This window comes from Cnephaeus nilssonii (genome assembly GCF_951640355.1).
Source record: "Cnephaeus nilssonii genome assembly, chromosome: 2".
NCBI classification, from domain to species: Eukaryota; Metazoa; Chordata; class Mammalia; order Chiroptera; family Vespertilionidae; genus Cnephaeus; species Cnephaeus nilssonii.
This window is the reverse complement of record NC_137073.1, coordinates 98,380,484-98,406,403: the sequence shown is the minus strand read 5'-3', so window position 1 is coordinate 98,406,403 and position 25,920 is coordinate 98,380,484. Positions and strand designations below refer to the sequence as shown.

Here is a 25,920-nt window from a genome sequence, read left to right as displayed (position 1 = left end):
TGAAAGTTGTGCAAAATGTTTTTGGGTCCCGAGTAAGAGGTTAGTGTGAGCAGTGCAGTTAGTCATGGGAAAAGTAACTAACAATACAGCGGGGATGAGGGCTCTTGCAGGGAGGAATCTCAGGTTTTTTGGGGTCACAGAACCATTAAGATTCTGATGAGAGCTATGGACCCTACCCCCTGAAAAAATGCCCATACAAATAAAAAGACACGTAAACAACATTTTGCAAAGGATTTTCGGGAGTTTAGAAACCTGGAGCCTAAGGACCCCAGGTTAAAAACCTGACGTTGAAGGAGATCCGGTAGGGAGAGTAACTGTTGGCGGAAGAACGGATTAAATCAGGCCTGGGCTGTTTTAAAACAAAGGTATTGGAACAGAGCGGCGCCCATTCACTTCTGTACTGTCTGCGGCTGTTTTGGAGCCACGCAGCCACCGTTGAAGGGTTGCAGCAGAGACCTGCGAGCTTGGAACCCAGAATGGTTCGGGCTGGCTTTTTCAGAGAACACTTGCTGAGCCCACGATTAACTCGTAGGAGCATAACTGGGAGGAGGCTTGAGAGTTTTCTAAACATATACTCTGCTGTTGGCATCCTTTAAAAACAAAAAAAAAATAAAAATAAAAAGGGATTATACATTTTAAATTGCTTGTCCTTTTCCAGGTTAAATAAATAAATAAACAACCACAACCACAACAACAAAACTCAGAAGAGAGATTTTTACCTACCACCTCTTTCCAACACATTGCACAGTTCTGGGGCCATCTGTCGCCTCTGCTTTTGCCACTGGAAACACAGAGGAAAACAACAGAAAACTAAAATGTTGTCTTTCTGTAAACATGTGTGCTTCTTTTTCACCTTCAAAAATTTTTGTAAGGTTTAATTAGTACATCTCTATAAAGTGCTTTGATATTTTGAAGACGATCCATGAATGGACTTATCTGGCCTAAAATGAAATTGTTAAAATAAAGCCACAGTTGTTTGGAATCCGTACCTTTGGTTTCTTGGAGACCTGGATTTTAGAAAGCACGAGTTAACCACCAACTACAGTGTGGGGTTCACTCTGGAGAATATTTAACTTCCTCTTCAGATTTACTTTAAATTCTAGGAAGCAAGAGCAGTAGAATGTCTAACCTGAGGTACAAATGTAATGGATAAAAGTGTATTCCTTCCATAAAAGTTTGGGTTTTTTTTTTGGAAATTATTGTCATCATTTAGAAACCTGTGAAGCTGATACGATTTGAGTTAGGTGAAAAAAATATCATTTTAAAAAGCAGCAATCCATTTCATGTTCTGTCTGGAAGAAACACAATTGAGGAATCACATGAAACCCATGATCCAGTCTTTTGAATATGACAGAAGAGTAAATTGTGAAAACAAAAAAGAAAGAAAGGTGGGGGATAATGCCATGTGATTACCAATTTTTATTTTACCAAGAAAAACATTTATATTAGTCCATTTCAAACCAGGACCTTATGTTATGGATTTATTATCTCATTTTAGAAAACATGATCTTTCCTTCCCTTCCTGCTTCCTTTCCCCTCTCTCCCTTGACCTCAACCTCACTGCATCCTACAGACACCTCATTTTTCATGTGGACGAAGCGAGTGATGTAACTCCTGTCCGTTGAGCCGCAGTGACGCTAACAGGCGGTGGGAGGGAAGTCCAGGCCTCCTGGAAGGAGTTTGGCCCGGCAGCTCCGGTGCAGGGGTGTTCGTGGAGCTGTCTGACTAATCTGGGTGTGGTGCTGAAACCCACGGCGCGACTGCCAGAAACCACCGTCGGTGCCTCGACACTTTGATGGGCTCCACATGTGGACTTGCCCAGGGTGTGAAGAAGGGATGATGAAATTCAATTAGTTGGGATAAAAGGAGAAGTACATGTTCTTACTTGGAGGGCAGAGGATGCTGTTGCCTTGGTGAACCATTCACAGTTCTTAGTATAGAAAGTTGTGGTATCAGTTCTGATAGTTGGACGTATACGGGAGGTGTTGGGCAGGGCCTCTTCCCTGTGTGAAGTGAGTTTCTTCTCAGCTGTGGCATTGCACAGTCGTCCCCTCCCTTGTCCTCAGACACAGTCTTTGCAGCACAGGCTGCACACGGAAGGCTCTGTCTATTCTGTTAAGCAGATGAACACCAATTTGTTCCCATTTATGATTGAGTTTTTCCTGGAGAGCGGGTAACTGCTGTGTGGTATATGACTATTTTCTGTCATTATTCTTTTAGGGACTTTTCTGAGGTGCTTGCTCATTTCCTGCAGCTGGGCATGACTGGTTCATTATTTCAAAAAGCCAGTCTCTTTCTTGCCCATTAGTCAAGAAGAACAGGATAGAGGGGAAGTGGCCAGTCTTCCCTCCCAGCTGAATCCCATTTCTCTTCTGGTAGAATTCCATTATCCTTCACTTGTCCACTACATTTTCTTCTCACTCTTCTGTGTCGAGTCTCAGGAGCAGACCCAGGTTATCGGAATGAAGGGCAATTTCATGTATTCATATTTTCTTCAGCACCTGCCATTTCTGTCATAACTAGCAAGAACCATTCCGGAAGCCTGAGTGAAATAAAAATTGGAAGGAAAAGGGGGAGAGATTGGTGGATGTGAGCGAAGAGGAAGACAGGTAGGAAACAGAAATAGGGGAGAGCTAAGGAATTGAAGGAAGATGAAATGAAAAAGAAAAGGGAACGTTTTGAGTGTGTGTGTTGTTTAAATATTAAAGATGAATTCAGAACCAATGTACAATGATTCTGTCGGGACACTGGGGACCATGCATATCGATCAGTCTTCGTCTCTCTCCTCCAAGATTTTCCAATGAAGAGCCGAATCAGCTGTAAAAATATGGGAAGACACATTTGTCTTCGGCTATCGTGTTTCCTGAGATACACGTGAAGAGAGCTTTGGGTGGTGAACACACGATACAATATACAGATGATGTACTATAGAACTGTGCACTTGAGACGTATATACTTTTATTAACCATTGTCACTTGAATAAATTCAGTAAAAAATTTAAAAAGTAAAAGTAGTGACCATATTTTACTTCTTTATTAAAGAGCTTCAAGTGAATGGACGAATTTAAAATCTAAAACTTGTGCTCTGTTACTTCTAAATCCCTTTTCTGTCTTGCGGCCCCGGCTGGGGGCTCTTCGGACATCCAGGGCGTGGGAGAAAATCCGTGGGCTGTGCCCCATCCTCTCCAATCTCCTGGCTACCGGAGATCTGGGAGGAAGAGAGGATGTATTTTCTCCTCCCTCCCAAAGCTGTTACTGTCCTGTTCTCCAGTAAACTATTGTAACAATTGATCTCTGTGTGGTGAATGGGATACTCATTCCATGCCCCTGTGCAGGACTGAGCAGAATTCCTTTACACGTGACCTCTTCTCTCCTCATGGACAGTCATCCCTGAGCCACAGGGCTGGGTGTTGTCCCAGGTCACTGCCTCCGGCAGCACACACAGTGGTTGGAGCAGGCAAGCGAGAGGGACTTTACTCCCTACAAGGCTGCAGTGAGCTTTGTCTTGTGCAAGGTAAACATGCACCGGCCTTGAAGCACCAAAGGAAGCCGGAGAAAGGAAGTGTGCCGGTGGGTGCCTGGGATATTTTTGGCCGCGATGTTCTCACTACCTGCTCTGCCTGTTCGTGTCTATTATGATGTTTACTGCAACATGTAAAAGAATAGCTACTAAATTGGGATATGATGAACTTCTCAGCTGGAGAGCGAACTGGATGGAGCAGGGACACATTTGGGATTTGAGATGCCGTGTTCTCCTTGAGGTTACGTGTAGATGTTTGGATAAGGAAGGGGAAAAATGCTTCCAGAAAACAAACAGCTTAGCTGTGCCCAGTGCACGTAAGAAAAATAGAAATGTTTGAAGTGACCTTTATTGTTGTTTTGTCTAAAAGAGAATCGGCTCCAGGCTTTGTCCACTTCATCATCACATCCTTTTAGACTTTTGGTTTGGTTGGTGAGTTTTTTTTCTCGAGATTCTGTTTTATTTCAGTGAGTTTTTGGTGGTCCTGGGGGGTGGATTTGTTAGGACACTGATTTGGATTTCGATCCCTTTTTAAGACCAAAGGCTCTTCTGGGTTGTCCCTGGAAGGGAGTTGGAAAGCTCCATAAAACCTCTTCTAGCATCTGCCTTCAAGGGATGAAGTCTGACCACAAATGCGGTTGTTTCCAGACTTGTCAAGAGCCTCTAGCCATACAGTTCAAAATGATTTAGGCCTGGGCTTGGAGGAAAAGATGAATGCTTTCCTCAGAGGGAGGCCATTGGAGGTCTAGATGGAGGGACCTCCGGGCAAACCCAACTCTTTAGAAGGATAATTAGTGTGTGAAAAGGGGAGTACAGACCTTTCTGGTAGAAAATCCCTTGTAATTACCCCACCAGGAATGTTCTCAGGATGTTATTAAAGCGGTTGTGGGACCAATTCAAAGGGGTTGAATGATCAATGGTTGACCTTTTATCCCAAGGAGAATTTCACCAAAGCTAAAGTCCTCTTTCCTGATATTTTCCTTATCAAGAGAGTAATATCCAAAAAGCAGTGGTTCTGGTGCCAGATGGTTACTAGACTTCATAAGGTGATTGTGTCGTAAGGTGTATAAACGTCGAATCACTATATTTTGCACATGAAACTAATATGATATTGTATGCCAACTATATTTAAATAAAAAATTGTCAACTGTGTAAAATGGAAGTTTAAACTATGTAATCTAACTTTTACTTATTAGTGTAACCAGTAAGATTTGCAAGAATGTATCCCTGGGATGTTAACAAATATAGAAACTATAATATTTGCTGCGTATATACTCATATAGTCAGGTTCAAATAAACATCTTGAGGAAATAAAAAAAGCAGTAGTTCACTTGTTAATTCACTTTTTAGGTCTGTCTACTTTCATAGTCCCACACATCATGCATAGATTATACTTAAAGTATGCTATACATGTTTAATAAAACAAAATGCACAGAAACCTTGTTTGAAGATCTTAAAAGTATGTGCACTATCACTTCCATGAGAGTTGGGGTGAGAGAAGTTTTCTGAAACAAGACACTAATAATAATAATAAAAGGTATTTTGTTAAATTAGGCTCCTGAAAAATTCACTGAAGAGCCGTATCTCATTCCTCACTTCTCCCCTCTCTCCCTTTTTATTTCTTCATTACAGAGCTAAGGGGTTTGGGATTGGGATAGATTTTATGCAATCACTCCCCCACCCCCGCCCCCCCGCCGCCCCTCCATTTGTATGAAAATTTTTTAAAAATGACTCTTAGAGAATTTGGTGGTCAGGCCCAAAGTCACATGCGTTAAACTCGGCTCTCCCCGGCCGCTGGGACTCTGGACCTGCCTGTGCAATTAGGACTGCTCACCCGCCCACTTCACATCCTGCCCACTTGGCTCGGACAGCAGAACAATAGGCTTTTTCTGCCTCACCATTTGCCCTCCAGCAATGGGAAGTTGCTTTACTGGTTGCTCACTTTTGACTTACTTAATTTACTCTGATTGTTCCTTCTGAAGTTCACCACGTTGCCTGTTTTCTGATGTGTCAGCTCAGAGTCATCTGAGAAAGAGAAAAGGTTATTTAGTTAAAAACTTGATAAATAGGTGGGTAAAAGCTTTTTACAGGAACTCAATCAACTGCCTCAAACTTAGAAAATTCTTAATTATCCATGACTAACAGGCACCATGAAGAGAAATGCCACTGAAACACAGATCATATAAACCTTTGTGAGCCAATGGTGTAAACTATTTTCCTAACACACTTTTATTATTTATTTATTTTATTAATTAATTTATTTATTGATTAAGGTATCACATATTTGTCCTCATCCCCCCATTCCCATCCCACACCCCGCCCCACGCATGCCCCCACCCCCCTCTTGTCCTTAACCACTGGTTAGGCTCATATGCTTGCACACAAGTCCTTTGGTTGATCTCTCCCCTTTACCCCCACCTCTCCTACCCTCCCTCTGGGGCCCGACAGTCTGATCCATGCCTCCTTGTTTCTGAGTCTGTTCTTGCTCATCAGTCTATGTTGTTCATTATTTCCCCTAGATGAGTGAGATCATGTGCTATTAGAAATACACTTATAAGAACCGAAAATGAGACAAGCAATAATGGTTATGCTGACAGGCAAATGAATCAGTCTGTAGTGAGTTTCTTTCTGGGCCAACAGTTCTTTTGAGACCCAATTTCAATGTCCAACAGTTCCTTATGTGTACATGTCAGCAATGACATTTCAGTTCTGGATGGTGGACAAATGGTGGTAATGCTGGTCTGACCCTCTCTGGTTTGGTCCTGGGCAACCTGCAGTGATGCACAGCTGCTAACTGCTAATATGGCAAGGCGATGTCAGTGTCTTCCATCTCTGGACTGCTTCTCTTCTGTCTTCATGGCTGGAGTAGTCCTGTCGATTCCTCTCTACACACTTTTATTTTTTAAATTTTATTTTATTTTTAATATATTCTTATTGATTCTAGAGAGGAAGGGAGAGGGAGAGAGAGATAGAAACATCAATGATGAGAGGGAATCACTGATTGGCTGCCTCCAGTATGCCCCCTACTGGGGTTTGAGCACACAACCCAGGCATGTGCCCTGACCAGGAATTGAACCATGACCTCCTGGTTCATAGGTCGATGCTCAACCACTGGGCCACGCTGACAGGGCCACTTTTATTTTTAAGTAGAGCCCCTATCTCTTTTCCTGTCCAATATTTGATTATATTAAGAACCACAAAAATGCACCTAAAACAGTCTGGCGGGCAAGTGTACTGAATTAGAATAAGAACCAATGGTCATTTACAAATTTAATAATCAAATGTTGAAAATGGAAAATTAAGTATAAAAGGATAGTCTTTCTTGCTCTAGTAATCCATAGCCCTTATAATGATTATCAGATTATTGAAACCGCCCAAAAAGCAAAGGATGAATTCATAGAAACAAAAGTTCATAGCAATTACCTAGGGACAGGGTAAGAGGACGGGCAGTTGGCATTTAACTGAAACTTATCAGAAGTTTCAGTCTGGAGATGGATGGTGATGATGGTTGCACAACAGTGTGAATGTATCTAATGTCACTGAAGCATGCAGTTAAGAATGTCTAAAATGGCAATATATATATATATATATATATATATATATATATATATATATATATATATATCCACAATAAAAATGTGGAAATGTGGGAAGGAAGAGAGAGAGAAAGAAAAGAAAGATAAAGAGAGAGTGCTAGAGCGAGAGAGAGAGAGAGAGAGAGAGGGAAAGAAAGAAAGAAGAAAGAAAAAGAAAGAAAGGAAGGAAAAGAGTAATTTTAGGATCAGTTGCAAGAATTAATAGTTGATAGGCTGTTTGTTGTTTGAGCCTAGTCCTCCTGAAATTCCTTTTGGCGCATCTCTCTGCAGAAAGAAATGAGGAAAGAAATCTGAACACAATTGGGAGTACAACAATGTGAAAAATATCATGATAGAAAGTCTTTATTTAAAGTGTGGTTGAAGGACGCTGACTCATTGGATAACTGAAGTATTTGTGGCTTGAGTAATGGCCGAGCCAAGAATCCTGGAGTCAGCTAGACTCTTCTTGGAGGGGGAAAAAAAAAGGAAGGGTCAAGCTAATTCTATTCCACTCTATCTTGGATATTTTGTTCAACAATGATTTTTACCAACTCCAAATTCCTCAAACAAGGGAGGAATGTTCAGTGTTTTTATAACCTTGATTAACTGTGATATTATTTCAAACAAGGAGGCATACCCATATGGGGGCTAGAGGTAGGAAGGAAAGAGCTAACTTAGGAATCTGTTTTTGTTTTGGAATGATGGATGTCTTTCCAATGGGGTCAGTGCCACCTCTACTCTCATCCTGAGCAAAGACACTCTTTCACCAGCTGGGCAAAATATCTGGACTTGAGTGTGAAGCAACTTGATTGATTCAACTAAGCACATGAATTATTAGATTATTCTGATACAATTATACTGATACAAATATACTGATTGTTTTGTCTTCCTAAGGTTGCATTTATTTCTGAGTATTTTCTGGCTGGGATAAAGTGATGAATCAGGTGCTTGGAAGTGCAAGGCCCAGCATTGCTGTTTTCTATGAAGTCCATGCACTGGTTAGCAAGAATCTGGTCACCTTAGGGAAGTTGTTGAGTGTGGTCAAGCAAGGATATTCCGGAGCCAGGCTTCTTCAACGGCTATCTCAAATCATCATGTTTTGCACATTAAATGTTACTATTTTATTTGTCAATTACACCTCAATAAAGATGAAAAACAAAAAAGGAAAAAAGCCTCCAGGTTGCTATACACATGTATAGCTGAAAATAAAATACTGGTTTTAATGAAACACCCCTGCATTTACAGATTTATTGTTTACCATGTGCCAGGCATTGGGGACACCAAGTCAATTATGGCATGGTTTCTTTCTTTCTTTTTTTAAAAATATATTTTATTGATTTATTACAGAGGAAGGGAGAGAGATAGAGAGTCAGAAACATCGATGAGGGAGAAACATCGATCAGCTGCCTCCTGCACACCTCCCACTGGAGATGTGCCCACAACCAAGGTACGTGCCCTTGACCGGAATCGAACCCGGGACCCCACAGTCCGCAGGCCGACGCTCTATCAACTGAGCCAAACCGGTTTCGGCTATGGCATGGTTTCTTATGGTGCTCAGTCGAGTGGCAGAGACACTCTCATAAAGAAATTATTACACACTATGTAGGTGCAATGATAGAGATACGTATGAGGTGTCACTGAGATGTAATGGAGGGCACCTCATGCGTGGGGGAGAGGGTGGGGAGCCAGACAAAATTCCTGGAGGAAGTAATTCCAGAAAATATGGATTTGTCAAATAAAAATAGATTTGGAAAAAATCTCTAAATATTTCAGTTTATATCTCTAAAAGATTCTATTTTTCTCTTATAACCAAAATATTATTATCATTCCTAAAAGAAATAACAATGGTCACGTAACTGTAATAAAATAACTGATTGTTTATCAATCCTATATAATAAAAGCCTAATATGCTAAATGTCCGGTCATCCGTTCAACCAATCAAAGCATAATATGCTAATGATATGCTAAGGCCGCTCAACTGCTCACTATGATGTGCACTGACCACCAGGGGGCAGACGCTCCAACTGGTAGGTTAGCTTGCTCCTGGGGTCTGACTGATCGGGGCTGAGAGAGATGGGCCGGACATGCCCTGGAGCCTTCCCACGTCCCTCCCTGGTCCTGATCGTTCACCAGTGGGGTTCCTCGGCCTGGCCTGTACCCTCTCGCAATCCAGGATCCCTCAGGGGATGTCAGAGAGCTGGTTTTGGCCTGATCCTGCAGGCCAGGCCGAGGGACCCCACTTGTGCACAAATTTGTGCACCAGGCCTCTAGTAGTCTCATATATGTCATATTACCTTTTAGTTGTTTTATATGCTCAAGATACAAACAAAGGCATGCCTTGTAATGGGTATATGTCTTTTAATTTTCCCTTAATCTATGTAGGCTCTTCCTCCATCTTTATCTCTCTTTTTATTCCTTGTAATTTATTTGCTGAAGTACTGGGTTGTTTGTCTTGTAGAGTTTTCCATAGATGGATTTTGCTCATTGCATCTCCATGCTGTGACATAACATTTTTGTCTATTCTTTATATCCCCTCTAAATATCTACTGAGATTTAAAGGCTTATTCAGATTCAGGTTCATTTTTTTGGAGGCACATTCTGTCTGGTTGTCTCTTTTTAAGATGCTTGCAGTCCATTCACAGCTAGGTCCATTCATTCACTGAGTTTGTAAAGTGGTCCTATTCTAATTCTAGCATTCCTTGTTATAGCTGGACTTCTATAAAGAGTAATTTGCCCTCATTTATTTTTTTGCTTATCCAGTGGTATAGTTGGTCCAGGAAAGGCAAGATGAGCGCCTGATTGGAAATCCATATTGACTGCGGCCCCATGGCATCACAGGACCCACGACCTTTCAAGTCAATAAAATTCTACTCAGCATACCATTTTACTAAAGCAGGAAGGTGAACCTATGGGTTATTATAAGTACTTGGCATGAAAAGAAGAATTTTCTGCTTGTAACATAGCTTTAAAAATACTCTAACTTTCCCCCAAGCTTTTAGTAAAAATAGGGTTTTGGTGGTGGTTGTTCTTTATTTTTTTTACAGAAATTACAAAAAGATAATCTTACTGAACTGAAATCCTAGACTACATCTGATATCATTTTAGTTTTCAGTGACCTACTTACTTCGTGGCATGGTTTACCGTTGAGGTTTATAGCATTAGCAAAATAATGCTTTGGTCGTTCACTTAAAATCCTCTCAGTTTTAGTCTCCGGTATGGAATGGAACATTTACAGTCAAAACTGGCTTGAGGTTAAGTCATCATTAGAACAACTTTGTACTTTGGACCTAAAATAGAGGCGCACCTTGGCATTGGTGTATACAGAGCCTGCGTTTCCTCAAAGGCAAAGGAAGAATATATCCCCACCACTGTCTGCAGAACGAGTAAACACACACAGGCTAACTAAAAATGGAACATTTAAGATGCATTGCATTTTAGGAATTTTGCAAAAGTCCCTTATAAATTTAGCCCCAAGTGAAATCAGCTCTTTGCATTTGGTTGGTGCTATAAAACATCAACAGTAGTAGAAACACAAACAACCTCTGAGTTGTTGGGTGGATTCCTGTGTGACCCCAAGTCCCCAACTCAAGTGACCTCAAATCCACGATTCCCTCCAATGGGAGACCGGTGGACCCAGATCCTGACCAGCTTTCCTCTTGCCCTCTCCCTCCAAATCACTTAAATCCTTTGTCTCCAACTACATAGGTCTATTCAGTGTTTCCTTTTTTAATGCCTCCACAATTTCTTAATATCTACAAAGAGCGAATTGATTTCCACCCTGGGAATATGCCAGCAGGAAGCAGCAGGGTGTGCATATCGGACCGGCCCCAGTTTGAGGAAGAAACCAACAAGGCGAATATTGTCTTCCTTTTCATTCTTTATTTTATTTTTTAAGAGCATTTTTCTTTCTGATCCAGATTAGTCTGACCTCAGCCCAAGACAACCATATATTACTTTTAACAGCAAACTTGAATGTCGCCTGGGTTGTGTTGGTGGTTTTCCATGAACGTAATACGATAATCCCCACGGAGCCACCACAGTCACTTTCTACTCTTACCCTGATAAAAATACTTGGTTGGGGCTATTAGGATGTATTTTATTTTTAATCCAGCTGAAAATGGAAGCATTACAGAGCTTAGAAATATTAATGAGAGATTTCTCTGCTCTACATCACAGAATACCCCATTCAGGATGGATGAGAATAAAAGTAATTTGCCCCAGTTTTACCTCAACAGAAACATCTTAACTGAAGCTTTCAAGCGAGGCTTTTAAGGAAGAATCATATGACACAAAAATGGAAATGTCCTGGCAGATAAAATTAACATTCTCCTATTGCACCTGTAGTGCAAACAGTTATAAAAGGAGTTGCTAAATAATGTATACTCTGATGATTTAGCATGCAGCTGTGCTCTTTTCTATTTTAAAAATCCTGAGGGTTAAAGCCTAATCCAATCTTTTGTCAGAGTTTCTGTCAAACCGTCAAACCCTCGGAAACATGTTCAGTCGGGACCAGTGGGTTGTCTTGCCTACATTATTAACAGGCTGTCCATACACCTCTCAGGACCTTGTGTTTATTAACATATCGAAATGGACTTGCCATCTTACTCTTGTTCTAATGAAATAAACCTATGCCAACCCCCAAATGGGTGTTCAAAGCAGATGGGTCTCTTCTTCCTAAAAGACATGACTTACTCTCCTGCTTTACCTCCAGGCACACACCTGTCAGCAGGTTTTGTGAGATGACGCAGTATTTTAAGTGAAAATCACTTGGCAAATGAGTTGTTCTTATTCATTTCATGAAAACCACAGAGAGCAATGTCTCCCTCTCTTGTGGTCATTGTGGAGGCATGATGACTCACACCCAAAATTTGCTTTGGATGTCAGGACAGGTGAGAGCACACAAGCACCAAGAGGGACTGATAAGTTTTATGACTCACATACTGAGGCTTTCTGGGGAGAGCGGGGCAGGCTCCCAAACAGGTCCAAAATTGGCTTGAGAGGAAGGAATGGAAACCAGCTTGGCTTTTACTGTGATTAGGAGGTAGCCAGAGGTGAAGATTTCCACATGTGCCCCAGAGCTTGTATGGTTTGAACTTCCCACTGGTGTCAGAGGGAGGCACCTGGGCTTTCTTGTCATCTGGCCCAACCATGGGGCAGAAGGGGCAGAGGTGGGGAAGGGGCTTGAAAGCTATCGGAGTCAAACATCAAAATGGGGCCAGACTCTCTGTCATATACCTCTCTTCTCACTGAAGACCTAGGGCCCTCTGAAAAATGCTAACTACTTTTATACTAATATTAAATGCTGCTTGAAAAATAAAGCTTTGGGTATTTGGGGGAAAGCTTATAAAATTCTGCTATTTCCTTTTTGGGCTTTTAGGTGCCAAACAATGTATGCAGTCAGCCAATCCTCTCTGTTTCTGATAAAACATTCAAATAAAAAGTCATAACATTTCTAGATTATTAGTGAAAAATTAAAAATTGCCTCATTAAAGCCAACAAACTCTTACTGTTGATAGATTATTTTTTCACATTTTAACCTAGATCCTTTACATACTAGGTGGAGATATTTGTTGGTTCTCCACATTGCACTTGATGGAATGATGGGTAATCAGAACTCAAGAGACATTAGGGATGGCTTAGGATAATCTTACTCATTATAGATGGAGAAACTTAAAGCCTGGAAGTGCCTAGTGTTTTAACCACGACTATGTAAAACTAGAATCCAAGCCCTAAACCTGGTCCAATGTACCTCACCTAATTCAGAAGGTTCAGTGTTGTCTTATATTTTCTTAGGCTCTTATGATAGTACTTTCTCTGTGGGATGGCATTAAAGACCTAGGTGTTTTTTAAAACATTTTTATATCATTTCTCCCTAATCTTCTAAGTCTAAATATATCATAAAATTTTTATATACATTCTAAAATAGAAAACCTATATTATATTACACTGGAAATGTTGAATTATATCTTAGCATTGGGTAAGACAACCAACAACAGATCTTCCCTTTTGTCTAATTCAGTGTATTAATTTTTTAGAATGACATTAAATATATATTTTTAAAATATTTCTTTATTGATTTTAGAGAGAGAGGAAGAGAAAGAGGAAGAGAGAGAAACATTGATTTATTGTTCCACTTATTCATGCATTCATTGTTTGATTCTTATCTGTGCCCTGACCAGGGTTCAAACTGGCAACTTTTACATATCAGGATGATGCTCTAACCAACTGGGCTATCCGGCCAGGGCCATAACATTTTATATTATAAAACATCTCTCCCTTTTTTGTGCTACCTTTTAGGATTCTTAAAAAAATAAACTTAATTTTAAAATTGTTTTAGACTTACATAAAAGTCTTGAAGATAATACTGTGAGTTTATATCTACTCCATACTCAGTTTGTTCTACCAATAACACCTTACATTAGTATGGTACATTTCTCAAAATTAATTAAACAGTATTGATACTGTATTATTAACAAAAGCTTATACTTCATCCACATTTTCTTTTACCCAGTGGCCCTTTTCTGTACCAGGGTCCCATCCAGGGTACCCCATCACGTTCCACTGTCATGTCTCTTTAGGCTCCTCCTGGCTGGGACTGTTCCTCAGACTTTCTTTCCTTTGTTTTGATGTCCTTGACAGTTTCAAGGCATGCTGGTCAAGTATTTGTAGAACATCCCTCAACTGGGATCTGGCTGATGTTTTCCTCATGGTTAGTCTAGAGTTATGGGATCTTGGAAGGGAGACCACCATGTTAAAGGGCCATTCTCATTACATTTCATCAAGTGTACATACTAGTACTGTCAATATGACTGGCCACTGTCTATATTAATCTTATTCACCTGTCCTTGGGAGTGTTTGTCAGCAGAGAGTTCAGGAAACCCATAGACGACAAGACAGGAAGGACAGAGGGGTTATTATGTATAATTTCTACACAGAAAAGTTACCCTCTTGCATATTAGAAAACCATTATGTGTCACCTAAGCTTAAGGGGTGATTATGCTCCTCCAATCTTCTTAAGGGTGAAACATGTACACAAATGATTTTGAATTCTGCATGAATTGTTTGTCACCTATTGTCTATCAATCAATCAAGCATCTATAACAATGTAAATGTGTGGATATTTATTTTATAGTTTGGTTAAAATCGAATGCTACTTTGTTTTGTTGCTTAAATGGTTTCAACTTTGGCCACTGGGACCTCTTTTAGTTAACTACCATGAACTTTTGACATACCCCTATCTTGTTCCTTTTTTAAGCACTTCCTACTTCCTGGAACTGTAAGATGTTCCAGTTTCATCTTGTACAGTCCCTGCACCAATCCCTTCTCCTAAGGACCCGATATAATTTACTGAAGAATGACACTAGAAATCTTTCTTGGGTGTCAGGTGACCTTGTTGCTACTGCACTCTCATTGCTTCCAGGTGGTCCTCAGCCATCAGAGCAAGGAAATGTATGTGTATGTACCAACTCTTGTATACACATACATCTATAAATATGTCTGTGTGTATCCATCTTCATATCAAGCTAAACATGAATACGTATTGATGTCTGCACTTCTAATCCAGCACCAGATGGATTATTCTAGCCTCCTCCCCTTGTTTGTCTGTAACCGCCCACTTCAATAGAGTGAAACCTGGCTTTCACCATCTGCCATCCATTTATTTAATTGCTCAGTTCCAGTTATACGTGTGTAGTGGTTCCAGAATGGTTAATCTGATTTGGGGATATTTTTCAACTTTATCTATCAACCCATCTCCTGAGGGTTTTTTTCCCAATCTTTTTTTTTTCTCAATTTCCAAGATCCCTTTTTTGTTCTCGAATGGTTCCTTTTATAATAGATTGATAGTTTTTTTTCTCTCTTTCTAAAGATATTAATTACAGTTTACAAAATTCATTCTGTTTTCAGGATTATCTCTGTTTTTTCGTTTGTTGATATTGGCCTTTATATATTTTTTTTCTTGGAGGCTTTCTTCAAATATCTGATCTTTGGCTGTTTAAATATGTCTGATCCTGAGGCAGAATGATTTAGAAATTATAAAAAGTGCCTAAGTAAAATATGTCTAAATAATGGCTTGTGCTAAACTATTGATTAAATATACTGATTTGTAAGTATAAGAAGAAATAAAAGATATCATTATTGATGAGATGTTAAGCTATTTGTGACCCAAAGACACTCCCTAAGTTATAAGTCAGAATTAGAGACAGATACTTATTTTTTAAATATAAAATAAAAAATATCCTGGAGATTACTTTTATATGATAAATAAGAATACTTAAATTCAGTTACCCATCCACCATCAGATCCTGGAAGACACATGTGTGTGCAGTAAATAAACGGGAAAGAGTAAAACTAAGAGACACTTCAGAGTTCCCTGGGGTTTGTCTCTCAGCCTGGTGCCCACCGGTGGAGACTGGCCGGCCCCCACGGAGGGCTCTTTTAAGCTGAGTGTCCCCAAAAGGCCCAGGACACAGGCAGGCAGCAAAGTGCACTTTGCTCACATTCCTAGGCCAAAGCTCAAGTCCTTACTTTCTGGAACTGGTTTGAAGAGGAGCACTCTTAACCTTGGATGGCTGAGAAAGGAACCTGTAAGATGAAACCACAGAACTTTTTGCCCCAGGCCTAGAGTCTCCATTCTAGGCCTTCTTATCTATTCATCCAACAACCATTTGCGGAATACCTACTAGATAGGTGATTTAGAGGTGAAAAGACACACTAAGACCCCGAACTCATATAAATTATAATCTACAGGGGGAAACACTTTGACAAAGCTTTCAGTAAGGTGTCAGCACCCTGCTGTGTATCATAGCGGTTAGCAGCCCAGACTTGGGTTTGCATTCCAGCTAAATGACTTTGGGCAACTCAATCTCTTTACCTCTGAGTTTCTGCATTTGTAAATGGAGATGACAATAATGGTATTACCCCATGGGTTGCTTAGCACAGAGTGTTACATAGTGAGTGCTAAATGATACTACAGACGTTTCTCTAGTTAAAAAAAAAAAAATTTTTTTTTTTTAACTAGAGGAAGCTGAGTTTGCTTACCGGTTGTTTTCCTATTGTCTCCTCAGGGAAGGGAAGAATCCGCGCCCACAGCTGCTGTCATCTGCATGCCTTTGGAAGATTCCAGAACTACAGTGTGGGCCAATATGATTGCCTAGACTTCACTCATTCTGATCAGCACTTCTGCATGGGAGTCCAGTGGCTGTTCCTTTCACCTAATTCAACCTAGAGGAGGAGAGAGTTCAGGGTGGGACAGGCAGACAGGGGCTTGAATTTCTTTGCCTATAGGTCAGTATCCACCTGCTTTATATTCTTTTTCCTGATAACTCAGTAGGCCTGAGAGTCACACTTGTGTACCACCTCCCTGAGGGGGTGGGTAAGATCAGTGCACTATCAGGTAAGTATGCCCCCATGGTTCACGGCTCCCTCTTCCTCTCCCCTCTTCCCCAGGGTTTCCTTCCTGGGCAGGGAGATTAGGTAAATCCATCCCCTGACCCACTGATGACCTCCAGGAAGTACCCCTTTGAGGCTTCCAAATAGGGCAAGACAGGACATGGAGTTCTTTCTAAGGCCTTGATTCTAGACTAAGAATTAGCTTCCAACATCATATTAGATTCCCTTTCTTTAATCTGTCCAACCCATTATATGACAGACATTGGCTTTTAGAATAACTCCAAATCATACAGTACTGGTAACAACAACAACAAAAATCAACCCATATAAATTATCTTCCATCATCCAGTGAATCTCTTGTTAATGTAAAAACAACAACAAACCTGTAAAGAATTTTTGTGAGTTTATTTGAGCCAAATTGTCAACATATGCCGGGAAGCAGAACCTCAATGAATTGAGATAATGCTCCGGAGAATGGCAGGTTACATCTATATTTATACATTGCAACCAAAGGAAGGAACGTAGGTGGGTTACATGAAATCCATTGGTGATAAACTAGAGAGGCGGGAGAAAGCAAAGCGGGGAAACCCCTGGGATTGGATATAAAGTAAAATGATAAATACATACTTAGGTGTGTGCAGGAACAATTAACATGATAACAATGAAGGAATTTGTGGTATCTGTCCTGGCGCCCAGCACATTAGGTTGTGCCCCAGGGGGTCCAGAAAAAGGGGAGTTACAAGTTACCGAGACATTTCAAGGGTATGTTATCATAGATGCAAAAAGACAGATAGGCTCAGTTAAGGTGAAGGTTGACCTTGTCAGTGAAGATACCAGCCTAGGATGTAACTACCCACCATAACTGCTTTTAAAGTTTCATTTCAGACCATCCTTTGTGGTTACTTTAGGTCTCTGAGTTTGCAAGATCATCATGCAGGCCTCCCCTGAGCTTGTCAGGTTGGCATGTGGCCCCTTTCGTCCACACTTTTATTGGCACAATCCAAAGAAATGGCACAATCCAAAGAAATGGCACAATCCAAAGTAAATCTGTTTCATCTTGTGGCCACAAAAAAATGTAGAGTGGAAAGAAAGAGGAAGGAAGGAAGGAAGGAAGGAAGGAAGGAAGGAAGGAAGGAAGGAAGGAAGGAAGGAAGAGAAAGAAAGAAGTTTCTTTTGTTCTCCATGTGGAAATTAAATGGCAAAACCCCCTTCCACATTTGTTTTGAAATTTACCTCACTGTTGTCCCCATTTTATGAATTGGTACATGAGTATTGGAGACTCCCAACTTGACCAGGCTCCACGCCAGGAGGGCACCCAGCCTGCTGCTCACAGCTCTTGCTTGTTTCTGCATCAAGCCCCTTCCTCCTCCCCACTCCCAGGGAGGCAGCTTCTTTCCTCCTGGACACTTTTCCTGCAGTTTTGGGGAACAGGTGTACCTCAAGTTTGGGGGGTGCAATTATCCTGGGGGGTTTAAACACAGGGGTTCGGTGCACACAGTTCTTCTTTAGCTATATAACCATTATTAATGGAGAGTAGAGACAAATAACAACTCTGTAATTTGTCCTACTTTGATATTTTAAAAAATAATTAAAATGGCATTTTATTAGTATATATGTCATGCCAAAGTTTCAGACTTAGGACAACTTTATATAAAACAGCAAATAATAAAATGAGGTGATTTTGATCACACAGATGTGGGTTTGGGACATGGGATGACCTTTGCAATCCTTTGTCAGCCTCAGTAGTCTACTTTATTCCTTTGCTTTGTTTTGGGTGCATCGTATTGAGTAAACCACATTTTAAAAACGCCTCATCTTGCCATCTTGGAGATTCTCCAGTTAAACTCAACCCTGAAATTTGGAAGAGGAGTAGCAGGAAGTGTTGGTTTCAAAGCTGAATCTGTAATACCTTCTGGATTGTTTTTTCATTCACTCCTGATTGCATAACTGACCATTATCCCGGGATAGAATATGTGTGACCAGTATGCCTGGGGCTTGTGGGATGTTTGCATGGGGAGGCTTGCTTTTTCTTTTTAATCATCGTAACCATTTTTGTGGCAGTAAGTACATTCACAATGTTGTGCAACCATCCCTGCCATCCCCTACTTTGGTTTTAAAGTTATTTCCAAGGGTCTATGCCTTGTTGCTTTGAAAGGGACACATGTATAATCAGTCATTCTCTTCAAGTCCCACTTATGTAATAGTCTCATCATTAATACTTCAGTTCATATTAATCCCAACTCTGAATAATCTAATTTAAATTGGATTTGTTTTTTTCCTTAAGGCTAGAATTCTTCTGGACTGTCCTGTCCTGGTGGTGTTTCCAGAAGATTCAGAACCCTTAGGGATGCAGGGAATGGGAACTTTCAGATGTGACCTGATTCCTCCCTAGTGTCTTCAAGACTTTAAATAGCTCGCTACCCTAATTTCTTTAGTTAGTGTCTTCCCTGAGCTTATGCTAATGACCTGAAATCACATAATCACAGCACCTTCTTTGTGAGGAAAGCCAGAACATTCACTCCTATGACATCCTTTTGTTTTGTTTTGTTTGGGTCAGAACAAAAAAAATAGAGGATCAACTACATCTTTTCTTGTATATACACAATAAATAATAATTGCTAATTAAAAGGTCCCATTTTGCTAGAATGATCCTCACAATAGCCTTAGGGGGATATTGTTATCATCTCCACTGTACAGATGATAAGATGGAAGCACAGAGAGGTTAAGCAACCTGTTTCAGAACACACAGCTAGGTAAGTGCAGAGCTGGACACAAAACCAGGCAATATGCTCCAGAGCCCACACCTAACCACGGAGCCACAGTGCCCGCCTATGAAGGATGGCTTCTGCTGGCATCACCATGATTTCTTTCTAGAATTCCAGCTTCAGGGGGAAATATTGTTAAACAAGAGAGACATAAGTATACTGGGAGCTGGAGTCCTGGGTGCTTATTCTAGTACTTTTTCTCTCTTCCTGTGTGACTTGGACACACCCCATAGCTCTTCTAGGTCCCACTTTCTTTTTGAAACAAGGGCATTGTGAGTGATCACTATGAAGAGAGCTGAATCTGAGGACTGGCAGAACAAGGGGCATTCTTGGGTGAGGGCAAGGCCATCTGCATAGATTGGACGGCCCAGGGCAAAATGAAAATACAGGCTCTTTTATTCAAAAATTAGAGGCCAGATTCGTGCACCGGTGGGGTCCCTTGGCCTGGCCTGTGCCCTCTCGCAATCCGGGACCCCTCAGGGGATGTCAGATAGCTGGTTTCAGCCTGATCCCCACAGGCCCCATCCAGACAGGAGGGAGCCTGATCCTGTGCGTTAAGCTGCTGTCCCCTGGTGTTGAGTGCTTGTCATAGCGACTGGCCGACCGGTCGTTTGGTCTTTTGGTCCCTTAGGCTTTTATATATATAGATACGAAGAAGGTAAGACAGTGATTGCAGAGCATTCACCCAGGAGCAGCGTCTTTCTGAGGGTGGGCCCTGTGTGACTGTGTGGTCACCCGTGAAGCCGGCCTGTGGGGAGGGTGAGTGAGTGTGAGTGTGTGTGTGTGGGTGAGTGTGTGTGTGGGGGTGAGTGTGTGTCCCCTATCCACAGAAGGAACTGTGGCAGTTTTTCTGTTGAGAGAGTCTGGATCCAGAAGCTGACACTGAGATGACTCTTGGAGTCCTTATCAAGGGACAACTTAGCTCTGGGCAGACTCCAAGATTTCAGCAAGATCCGTATCCTAGTGGCAGGAGTTGGGATGCAATCAGTGCCCTGGGGAGGGTGTGCGGACACAAGGACAGAAGCAGAGAAACGTACTAAAATCGAGAACCAGCTTCGAGATGTTCATAACTCTCTCAATTCCTGAAGAAAGCAGGATCCAGGAGAGCTATCGGTGTGTCCAGGCCACATAGGAAGATAGAGAAAGTACTGGAATGAGAACCCAAGTCTCCAGCTCCCAGTTCATTGAGTCTTTCTTGTCTGTGACACAAATCTGTCCCCTGAAGCCAGAGTTCTAGGGAGGAGTCATGATGGTATCACAGGACAAGCTGTTCTTCCTTTTTTAAATTTATTTTTATGTTACAGATGTTCCCATTTCCCCACTTTGCTCCACTCCACCCGGCTCCTGCCCTGCTCCAGGCCTTCACCACATTATTATCTGTGTCCATGGGCTATGCATATATTCATATCAATTCTTTGGTTAATCTTTCCCGCACCCCCCCCCCCCCGCACCCCCCTTTCCTCTGAGATCTATCAGTCTGCTCCATGCTTCCATGTCTCTGGACCTACTTTGTAAAAAAGAAGGATCTCTTACCCTTTGGGACAGCATGGAGGGACCTGGAGAATATTGTGCTAAACGAAATAAGCCAGTCAGAGAAAGACAAGTATCACATGATCTCACTCACATGTGAAATCTAATGAACAAAATAAACTGGCCAACAAAACAGGTCCAGAAAAAAATAGGACAAACTGTGCTTAAGCTGAAGGTACTGTACTCAGAGGTTAGGTGTGGGCTCTGGAGCAGACTGCCTGTGTTTGTGTCCCAACTCTGCATTTACCTAGCTGTGTGACCTGGAGCAGGTTGCTTCACCTCTCTGTGCTGCTAGCTCATTATTTAATATTCTCCTCCTGGGATGTTGTGAGGATCATAAGGATTAATGCACATAGAGGATTTAAGAGAAAGAATTTGAGAAATGTTTGTGTCCCCCTAGAATTTACCATATTTTTCCATGTATAAGGTGCCCCCATGTATAAGATGCCTCCCACTTTTCCAACCCAAAATTAAGAAATCAATATTTTAAACATTTTGCTGGTTTTCCTCTTAAGGCCTTCATCTTTTTGGGCAGCTTAAGGAGTTGTTTTACCTGTTTTCTCCACTGTCTGATCATACACTCAGCGGGAGGAGATCCAAATTGTCTCTCTGCAGCCCTATTCCCATGCTCTTTGCATAGCTGATTACATTCAGTTTGAATTTTGCGGAGTAAGACAATCACTTACCGGTATTTATCTTTTCATTTTTGGACATCTTTATGGGCTCAGAACGCTCTGGTCCCTGTTGCATCTGCGCACTGTCCATCTCCACCTCCAATTACGGCATCAGCTGACCAGCTGACGTCACTAACAATAAGGCTCGTGATTGGAGGAAGCCTGTTTGACAAGGTATGGGCAGCTCGGCACCCATGAGGCTCCCTCCTGGGCGGACTTCCGTGTACAAGACGCCCCTCGATTTTCAGTCTAATGATTATAGAAAAAAAATAGCATTTTATACACAGAAAAATACTGTATATGTTGACGTCCTAACCCCCAACGTGGTGGTTTTAGGACGTAGGAACTTTGGGAGATTATTAGTTTGGGGTGAGCTCTCAAGGGTGGGGCTCCCAGGATGGCTTCAGTGTCCTTAACAGAAGAGGAAGGGACAGAGTTGTTAGGGTTCCCCCCGTCCCTGTCATGTGAGGACACAGGGAGAAGGTGGCAGTCTGAGAACCGGGCAGAAGGAGCTCCTCAGACACTGAATCAGCAGGCACCTGGATTTCAGACTTCCCAGTCTCCAAAAGTGAGAAGTAAGCCTGTCGTCTTTTGTTATAACAGCCCGAGCTGACTGACTAAGCTGATAAGCATTAGCTGGTATTATTTGGAGACAAATAGACGGGCTTAGTCTTTCACAGCAAGTTACCCAGCTTCTCTCAGCCATTGTTCCCTATACCGTCATGTGCCCCTTAGCGACAGGGATGCGTTCTGAGAAATGCAGTGTTAGAGAACTTCGCACATCACGGAGTGCGCTTACACAGCCTAGATGGTACAGCCTCCCGCACACCGAGGATGTATGGTACAGACTACTGCTCCTAGGCTACAAGCCATACAGCATGTTACTGTACAAACCCCCCACAAGGTTACATAAAGCACAAGAGAAAATGATGCAGTCTAGTGCCGTGGCCGACACTGTATGAGGCTGCTGCGGGCGTAAGAGCTCAGTGTTTTACAGAAAACTTCTTATTTATAAGCAGAAAGCATACACTCTAAAAAAAAGATAAAAGGTAGAGTACAGTAAATGCAAAAACAGTAACATCGGCGCTTATTTTCACTCTCAAGTGTTAGGTACTGGCACGTAATTGCATGTGTTATACTTTTATACGACTGGCAGCGCAGCGGGCTCTTCACACCAGCCTCACCACAAACACATGAGGACTGGGCTGTGCTGTCACCAGGCGGTAGGGATTTTTCAGCTCCATTATAATCTTGTGGGGCCACGGTCAGGTATGTGATCTGTGGCTGACTCAATGTCCTTCTGCGGCGCATGACTGTCTTTAAAATGAAACAATAGTACGTACCTTCCAGGGCCGCTGGCAGAGTGCTTGGCAGACTAGGGCAGCTGAATAAACAGTCGTTGTTAGCAATATTAGCTATTAGATAGAATCCCAAGTTCTAGAAACAACTAATGTTTTACAAAGAGGACCCGCCTCTCATTAAACAGAGGATACAATGAGGACCTGAGGTCCCATCCCCTCCAGGCAGCTTCCTGAGGGATCACCCACCCCGAAGCTCATAAACCAGAGACAGTCAGGGGAGTGAGCTGCTGGGTTAAGTCTCCCCAATGAGTTGTTCACCCCTAATGCCACCAATCACATCTCATTTCCAAAATGCTTGTTCATACCAACCTTAAAGTCTTGTAGGTTGAAAATAAAGGAGGAGGAAAATAAAGACAATACAGCCACACAAAAAACTAAACCTGTGGCATCTGGCTAGCTTGTAGGATCAAGGCAGGAATGACTCTGTTTTATAATATACTAGAGGCCCAGTGAACGAAATTTGTGCACAGAGGGGGGATCCCCTCAGCCCAGCCTGCATCCTCTCCAATCCGGGACCCCTTGGGATCAGGCCTAAACCGGCAGTCGGACATCCCTCTCACAATCCTGGACCGCTGGCTCCTAGTTGCTCACCTGCCTGCCTGCCTGGTTGCCCCTAACTGCCCCCCTCCCACCCCCTCCACACCAGCCTGGTCACCTCTTACTGCCTGCCCCTGCTGGCCTGTTCGCTCCCAACTGCCTCCCTCTGCCAGCCTGGTCACCCCTAACTGCCCCCCCCCCGCCGCCAGCCTGGTCACCCCCAACGCCCCCCTTGCTGGCCTGGTCGCCCCCAACTGCCTCTCCTGCCAGCCTGGTCATGCCTCATGCACCCCCCCCCACCCACCCCCGCTGGCCTGGTCGCCCCACGCAGCCTGCTTGTTCAGTCGTTTAGTCATCCCTCACTAACCCCCCTGCCAGCCTGGTCATAGGCAGCCATCTTGCAAGGGAGTGAGGGTCAATTTGCATATTACCTCTTTATTATATGGGATAGCATATAGCATATAACATATAACATGCCATGAGCTGTACACACAGACCTGGGTCCAACTTCCTGAGGTGTCCTTGTTTAGTCACAGGGAAGTTGGGGTGAGGGGACAGTTTGCAAAATGACCTTGAAACCTGTCAGGGAAACCCTGCTTGACAATCAGGCCTAATATGTGTAAAATTAAAAAGCAAGCGGTGGCTCTTAATTCCATTCAAGGCTTTTTAAAAAAAAGACTCAAAAATAATACTAAGGTTGAAATAACAGTTTCCAGGCTGGTTAGAAAAGGAGGTAAGAGTATTGTGAGTGAGACAGGAAAAAACCCCAAACAAATCAAACAACCTCAATTAAAACCATTTTCCTTTGTTGGGAGATGTGACTTTCAAACAATGACCCTCACATCCTGCTTCTAGCAGCTGTTGGAAATAGCATTCAGGGCTTTTGTTTTAGTCTCTCCTGGGCATAGGCTATGATACCAACCACCTTTGTACATGGAGCAACTTCATCCTAAGAACAGGGAAGCTGGGAATTCAGAGTGGCTAAATAATACAGAAATGGGAGGGCCCACCTCGACTCCCAGCACAGTCTGGAAGATTCCTTCTGCTGGCATTGTGTCTTCCTCCCCTTCCCTTCCATAATCTCACTGTTCCACCCGCATGCATTGTCCATACCCTGTGTTCTCGGCACTGGAGAGAGGCAGAAAGGAGAAAGCTCCGTTTGGGAGACTCTGTTCGTCCACTATTTGCTATGCAATCTTAAGCATGTTGTGTAACTCTTCTGTTTGCTGGGACTGAATAGAAAATAATTGCTACTAATAGGGAGCCAAAGAAGCAAACATAACCTTGAAACTCCCAAAAGAAATTTCATTTAAAACTTAATGCGAGTGTTACCAGTCTACTGGAAGTCTCGTTTCACGCTAAACACAGAGTCTAAAGTTTTCATTGCAGCCTGTTTAATGAACACGGGTAAACAAAGTGCAGCACCAGAATAATGCGTTAGTAGCTCCCCTGTGTAACAGGGAGCTCCAATTCTGTTTCAATGGATGGTGAATAATTAATTTAAAAATGCCAGCTGGCAATAACTAGTTCAGGAGAATTACCGGTCCTAACGTAGTACCACGAATACAAGGCAGTGGTTCTCTGAGTGCTGTCCCCAGACCAGCAGCATCAGAATCACCTGGAAACTCGTCAGTAATGACCATTCTCAGATCCTAGACCCACTGAATCCGAAACTTAGGGAGTAGGGCCCTGAAATCTGTGTTTTGACTGCCACGTGGGGGATTTTAATGGATATTTTTCATAATTTCAACATTTTTAGCCCTTTACATTTTAATGAACCATTATTCTCAGTAAAACTTGGTAAAAAATACCCTCTGATAATATAAAAAATATATGTATAGTTTGAGTTTCAGGTATAATTCCCTGAACTGGAACTCCATATCACAATAGCCCTTTAACTTGATAGAATTGCAAACTGTTTTCCCAATGGCACCTTTAAAATGTTCTATTTTTTTTTTTTTCACAAAGACGTGAGGGTTGCAATAAAGGAGAACAAAGTGCCATCAGTCTGCAGACAGCACTACCAGTGTGGCTCAGTGGTTGAACTTCGATCCAGGAGATTACAGTTTGATTCCTGGTCAGGGCACATGCAGGAGGCATGCAGGAGGCAGCTGATCAATGATTCTCTCTCATCATTGATGTTTCTATCTCTCTCTCCCTCTCCCTTCCCCTTCCTCTCTCTGAAATCAATAAAAGCATATTTAAAAAAAAAATAGTCTGCAGACAGGCTGATGGGTAGATTATTTACAGCATTTCCCTCATGGGCAGTAAGTGTGCCTTTTGGGCCGAGAGTGTACATTCTGTACACAGTAGTCTCAGGATAGAGATGAGCTAAGTCGTTACAGAAATGTTCCTCTCCAGGAACGGCATAGCACTTAAATGCTTCAGGATGTCTGTCAGTGCACCTGGCTTTTAGAGGCCCTGTCATTTGAAAAAAAGGAGCAGGGTATGCTGGGCGCATGACAGCCAGGTGAGCACACCTCATTCCAGTTCAGCGTTCATTAATATCGTGCTGGTATCAGTCATGAGAGGAGAATTGACACCATGGAAATTGGCAAGTGCACTAAGT

At 42.2% G+C, this 25,920-nt stretch overlaps 1 long non-coding RNA gene across 1 annotated transcript; it reads right to left on the bottom strand.

Annotated features, from left to right (window-relative positions):
• Positions 1-722: 722 nt before the first annotated feature.
• LOC307093510 lies at positions 723-16,271 on the bottom strand. The gene is made up of 3 exons (XR_013812979.1): positions 16,134-16,271; positions 5,473-5,544; positions 723-781 (listed from the first exon to the last, which is right to left on the bottom strand). It is a non-coding gene; the product is annotated as an uncharacterized lncRNA (long non-coding RNA).
• Positions 16,272-25,920: the final 9,649 nt, after the last annotated feature.